Consider the following 7,110-nt stretch of genomic DNA (forward strand, 5'->3'; position numbering starts at 1 on the left):
GCCCTCCCGTCGGCCCCGCCTCTGCCGCGGGTGGCCATCAGGCAATTGGAGCCTGTCAGCCAGGGGGAAAGGGACCAAGAGGTGGCTAAAGGCAGCATTATGATAAGCTTATGATGGGAAGAAAAGTCAAATTAAATTAGTAGGCAATGTAATTGACTGTATTATCAGCTCTTCCTTTATTAACCAAGCAATTCCTCCCCAAACCATACTTTAAAACTATGATAATCCACAGTATCACCAAGCTGCAGCACTATTTTTAGGAAACCTTTCCAAAATATGGAAAAAGATGTTATGACTAAGACATGTTCATCTAGTAAATCTATTCCTAGGAATTCACTGGCGAGCATAACCAGAGATCCATTCTTTTGTAAACAAGGATGTTTATTGGAGTGTTATTTACAATACTATAAAAAATGTGAGTGACATAAAAGCTCTCAGAATAAATAATGTTACATCCATTTGACTGAAGATTATTCCGTCCTTAAAATCTTGTTCCAAATGTTATATACGGGTGTGGAAACATATTCAGAATCCCATTTTTTTCTATGAATCTAATGTATATATGCAAGAGGATTTAAATAGAAGGAAATAAAAAAACACTCAGAATGTGAACTTACACTAAACCTTATTTTCCTCACTTGGAAAATGGAGAAAATAATACTACAAGGAGTGACCCAATCTTTTTTTCTGCCCAAACAGACAATCCGAATGGGAATAAAGTTAATAAAAACAGACAAAAGAAGAAGAGGAATGGAGAAGAGAGGTGCTGAGAGTTATAAGAGAAGGAAGAGAGACAATTTTTATCACTCTGAATTTTATATTACATTAGCTAAATATACCATTCTTTTGTCTGTTAGTCTCTAGGCTCAGGATTCTGTCATATGCACAAATCCGACCAACACAGTGGGTGGTGCCTGCTTCCCTAGCTGCCTTGTGGCCACATCCTCCCCATGTCTGAGGCCCCTGCACAGACTGGGCGCCAGATGTCCCTCCAGCATGCTACAGTCACGCCACTCGCTGACTCCTGTTTCCAGCAAAGTGGAAGAAATGTGTTCATGACACCTACTGGGGAGACGTGTGCAGAAGACATTTCAGCATATACAGGTTGAACAAGTAAAGAATACTGCTACCACATATAAAAGGACTCATGACAAAGTCAACATAGAGAATTCTGACAAAACACTGTCACAAAAGGAGAGCCTAGCTTAGAGAAAATGTAGTGGGGAAGGGTACTGCTCAAAGGCAGACTGAGACATTTTTTTTCTTTTATAATCTTAATACATGCTTATTTTCAATTTTTAAATTAATAGAAGTTATTTTTAAATTGTTGGGTGTTGTCCTTGCACCAACTGGTTGCTGGTTCGATTCCCAATCAGGGCACATCTCTGGTAGGCAGCCAATCAATGTTACACGTTCATATTGAAGTTTCTATCTCCCCCTTTCCCTTCCTTTCTCTTAAAAGTCAATAAATTATTCCTTTAAAAAATAGAAGAAGACTTTTTTCATAGGAAAGGCACGAGAGTGTGGGAGGTGGGAAGAGATCAACCAAAGAACTTGTATGCATATATGCATAACCCATGGACACTGACAATAGTGTGGTGAAGGCCTGGGGCTGGGGTGGGGGTGAGCTAGAAAGGGTTCAGGGGGGGTAGGAAGGGACATATGTAATACTTTCAACAATAAAGATTTTTAAAAAAATAAATGAAAGTACAGTTTTAGGTTTAACAGGAAAATTCAGAATAAAATTCGAATAGTTTCCTATGCTACCTCAGACACTCCCTCTTACACACAGTCTCTCTTTATTATTAACATCTCACATCAGTGTGGTCCATTTGCTATGATCAATGAACCAATATTGATATATTATTATTAAAGTTCATAATTTATGTCAGGGTTTCTTCTTTTTATTAAAAAATATTTTTTGTTGTTGTTGTTGATTTCAGGGAGGAAGGGAGAGGGAGAGAGAGATAGAAACATCAATGATGAGAGAGAATCATTGATCAGCTGCCTCCTGCATGCCCCACACTGGGGATCGAGCCCACAACCCAGGAATTGAACCATGACTTCCCAGTTCATAGTTTCACGCCCAACAACTGAGCCACGCTGGCCGGGCCCTAGTAGTTATCTTACGATACAGTTTCTGATCTGTGTAAGAAATCCAGAGTGATTAAAATGCTTTGTTAAAACTTCCCAATAGCAAAGGAATATGGAATTTTAATGGCCTTGGCAGCTTCAATGTCAATAAAATCCTATTCATCTTCAGGCCATTTAAAATAGTGGAAACTTCTCATGGACTCCTAATACTACCTTCAATGAAGGCTGGACACAGGTCTAAGGGCTATGGGTGGGTCTGGTCTAGAACTGGTAGACATGCTTTCCTTGAATACTTTAAAGCCATTCCAGGGGATCCTCCCCTGTGGGGACACTGGGAAATTGTTGCAAAGTGTAGAGCATGTGTCTCGAAGACACGAGGCATTATTCCTGGCACGATATTTGAATCTCTTCTATCATGTCATTTTGACATCCAAGTTGGTATTGATCTCTACATTCTCAAATATCAAAACCAACTTGTCAACGATAAAAAGAAAGTGGCCTGAGACCTCCCAGGAATTTCCTGTTGGGAAAAAAAAAATTCGTAGTCTTTGCTGTCCAAATGCTCAGCATGTTAAACTTCACTTTGAGTCAGTCTCTCCGACAGATAATGAGGTGGAAACATGATGCAGGACTGTAACAGAAATGGATGGAGTGAAAATGAATCCCCCAGGATGTGCGCTAAGATATGTATACACAACCAGGCGGCGATCATTAATAACATTCATTCTTTGTCCTCACTCTCAATCTGTCTTTCCTGCCTGGTTGGAAACTAGGGCTTTTTTTTTTCTTCACAAGGGAAGAACACATCAAACAACACATCTGCGTCGTTAATGAAGGTGTCAGACTGAAGTTGGGTTTTAAAATGGAAATCCTTTGGCAAACTGCAATAAGGAGATAAGATATTTTTTTATGTATTGCAAGAATTTAAATACTTCAAGTTGCTTTCACAGAATGTCCTTAAGTTTTAATAATATCTAGACGTTCTTATTTTGCAGTGAATGAATAAAGAGAAAATGTGTCATACATGGCTATAATTAGAGAGGGACTGGCTATTTTGAAAATAAAATAAAGTAATGGGATCATAGTGTGTGTGTTTTTAATAGATATGAAAGGAAACTTGGAACCGATCTCATTCTATTCCTTCATTTTACAGTGAAAAAACAGACACAAATTTACTTTTCTCCAGGTAATTAAATAAAAAGACTAGGATGGAACCAGGATATTTGGGGACCATGACTGAAAGTGATGTTAGAAAAGGGGTGCTACCTGTAACAGACATGCAACCCAGGGGTTAGGGGGCTAAGGTGTTTTCTGTTTTGTTTTATTTTTTTACATCTCTGTCTTGGCCTGAATGCATTAAGAAACTTAAAGAATAGGGGAAATGATTCAGATGTGAATGGTAGTCAAGAAGTAAGAACTGAAATGGAACTGTTATTGTCATAATTAGCTAGTTAATATTTCTAATAGGAAGAGAGCAAAGGGGAGGCCAGCCATTATAAGCATGGTTATCTGGGCAGCTTCACCAAGAAGCTGCAAGTTTACATTCCCCCGGAATCCATGGTGATCGAAGCCTACCGGCCGGCGAGACAAACCAAGAGGTGGTCACGGCACCTCATAGTGACTGGTTGAGTGGTTGTTCCGGTCATTCCTCCACTAGGGTCAATTTGCATATTACCCTTTTATTATATAGGATAGAGGCCAGGTGCACGGTTGGGGACTATCCAGTCTTCCCTGATGGGGGCCCCACGGGGGGGGGGGGGGGAGGGCTGGCCAGGGTGAGGGGCCGCAGGCGGTTTTCAGGCTGGCCATGCCCTTGATCAGGTTGGGGGTCCCCGCTGGGGGGCGGGGCTGGCCAGGGCGAGGGGCCACAGTTGTTCTGGTCTCTGGTCATTCTGGTCGTTCCACCATTTTGGTCGCTGGGCTTTTATTATATAGGATATGCGCAGAGAGAAAGATTGCACTCCATACAAAAAATAATATAGCTCTGACTGGTGTGGCTCAGTTCGTTGAGCCTCAACCTATGAATGATGAGGTCATGGTTCAATTCCCAGTCAGGGCACCTGCCTGGGTTGTGGGCTCGATCCCCAGTGGGGGCATGCTGGAGGCAGCCAATCAATGATTCTCTCTCATCATTGATATTTCTATACCTCTCCCCCTCTGTGTTCTGCTCTGAAATCAATAAAAATATATTTTAAAAAGAAAACCCTTGACTGGAATCGAACCTAGGACCCTTCAGTCCACAGGTCGACGCTCTATCCACTGAGCCAAACCAGTCAGGGCAATAAAAATATATTTTAAAAAATAATTTATTGATTGATTTCATTTGTAGAGAGAGAGGAAGAAGGAGAGGGAGAGGGAGAGGGCGAGGGAGAGAGAGAGAGAGAGAGAGAGAGAGAGAGAGAGAGAGAGAGATTGTGCAATTTATTTATACATTCATTGGTTGCTCCTTGCATGTGCCCTGACCAGGGATTGAACCTGCCCTGCAACCTTGGTGTATCAGGACAACACTCCAGCCAATTGAGCTACCTAACCAGGGTCTTCACTAAGATTTTTGACTTAAGAAATTAACATAGAAAGCACAGCTGCAGGGTTTGCTATTTTCAAGAGTGCCATCCTCCTTGGGATGTTTTCCGTTGAATTTAATGCATTATAGAGATCTTTGAAGCAGAGATTATGGAAGAGGTGGGGTTCTGATAGTTGGGATGGAACACTTCCTGTGCTCAAGTCACCACTTCCCATCTTGTGTGAACAAGAGTGTGCCAATGTCATTACAACACGAGCACTTCATGGTATCCCAAGAAATGCTCTTGGGGCCCAGTGGAAACATCACTGTTTTCACATAGACGGCCCAGGAGGTAGAAGTGGCACACTCTGCAAAACTTCACTGCAAAGTCGTGCTTCCCGGAATTATGTGTCATCGCCACTAATTGGAATCTTCTACGGTCCAGTGGTGGGGAACAGCACATTTTGTGGAATTCTCCTGAGACAGTCAATAAATAATAAAGCATGCCATATATTTTGCAGTAAAGTTAAACCATTTAATATGGTTTATCTCATGGAACCAGTTTTTTGTGTAACTCCTAAATGTGCCTGCACATCATGGAAACTGTTGGTTTAATAGGCCAATGAAACAGATTTCTTTGTCCAACGTTGGTTCAGGACTACCACCATCGGTGGAAATGATGGGGTCAGATAAGCTAAGGGAAGCTATAAGGGACAGCGACTTCTTCCACCAGGTGACATTGGGAATATTTCTGGTTTGGCTAGAATTATATCAAATCACTAAGATAACATTACTAATGTTACTAAGTTTTTATTTTGAGTTTGTATACTAATCAAGATCTTTGAATAGCAATAATATGTGTCATGAATGAGTTTTAAGAGGAAAATGATTGAGGATGTTGACATGCATTCATCCCATTTGAATGCATCTATACTTATCTCTATCTCTCACTGCCTGGTCTCAAGACAAGAATAGAGTTTACTCCTTCCATTGTTCACCTGTCCACACTATTACCATCCTATTGTCTTTTGGCCCTTGAATGGCCTTGCTTCATCAATAAATTCTCTTTTTCCTCTACCTTCAACCTTTTGTGTCTTTGTGGGTTCTTTCCTATCCACATATAAACATAGGCAAGTATTTTTAATTAAAAAAATATCCTCCCTAGTTTTCTTTCCATTGATTTATTCACCCTTGTATATCCTTCCCTGCTCAACCACTTAAAAAAACTGTCCAAACACATTGGAATCACTTCCTCACTTTCAATTCCCAAGGCATTGGTGTCTGGGTAATGCTTCCATTATATCTCTGAAGCTGCTCATTAAAACTCATCAAAGCACTCCTAGTTGGTGAATCCAATAACTAATTTTCAATTGCTATCTTCACTGGAGGTTTCTGGAACATTGAATCTTATTGAACTCTCCCTCTTATTGAAGTTCCCTTTCTCTTTGGACTCAGCCACACCAGTTTTTTTTCCTGGCTCCCCAGTTACCAGCATGAAGGAATTAATTTTCCAGACCATAGCTTTCTATCAAGGGGAGGTGTTAGCCATTCTATTCCATCAAAGATGGTGTCATGAGTAAGCATGCGAGGCCTTTCCCTGTGACGCGGTCCTTCAAAGGGAAGGACTCACCTGGGGGATGAGTTACCTGATGGATGAGATAGTGAGACCCTGGATTTTGTATCGCAGTGGGTTCTCAGCCCAGAGATGAAGTTCATGGCTTTTCCTATTCTACCCACAGATGTGACAGACTCAACCTGTGTTCCTAGTCTTCAGGTGGGAAAGAGCCCTGTCTCTCTGCCCTCTTCTACTTTCTCATTTTTTCACTGGATAGGTATAACAGATCACACCTGTTAAAATGGTGAAAATGGATCCCCTTTGTTATTTTAGGGTTATTCTCTGAGACAGAGAGTCAGGAGGGGGCTTTAAATGTTTGCTTTAGTCTCCAGATATGTTTTTCCAATATTATGAGTCAAGATTCCATCAAATTTAGAAATAGAGACCACCCTAGGCAATTCAAATTTAATGCAGGGCAAGGTTTACAGGTTTAATGGGTTACCACAGGTGATGAAAGTTGAGAAGCCAACTTGGACATGGTGAAAAAGCAAACAACAAAGGAGATTTTAGCAACATTGGGAAGCTGCTACCATCCCTACGGGACAAAGATAATAAGGAAGCAGTATTAATAGAACCCTATATGATGGGAGCTAGAATCAGAGAGGGGGCTGCCTCCTTACACAGAGAAAGGGAACCCAGTTAGAAGCTAGAGCTATTAGGGATACTCAACCATTAACATAAAATCCCCCCAAAGAGAAGGAGGAAGACAATTTTGCTTTTCTTTTTTCCCCTCCCCTCAACCTCCCAACATAATCTATTGACCAAATAGTCGTAATTTCTTGATATTCATGGAGAATTGGTTCTATGAGCTCTCTGCAGATACCAAAATCTGTGGATGCCCAAGTGCCTTATATAAAATGGCTAGTATCTGCATATAACCTATACAATCCTCATATAT

The sequence above is a fragment of the Myotis brandtii genome, unplaced genomic scaffold (genome assembly GCF_000412655.1).
Source record: "Myotis brandtii unplaced genomic scaffold, ASM41265v1 scaffold313, whole genome shotgun sequence".
Lineage (NCBI taxonomy): Eukaryota > Metazoa > Chordata > Mammalia > Chiroptera > Vespertilionidae > Myotis > Myotis brandtii.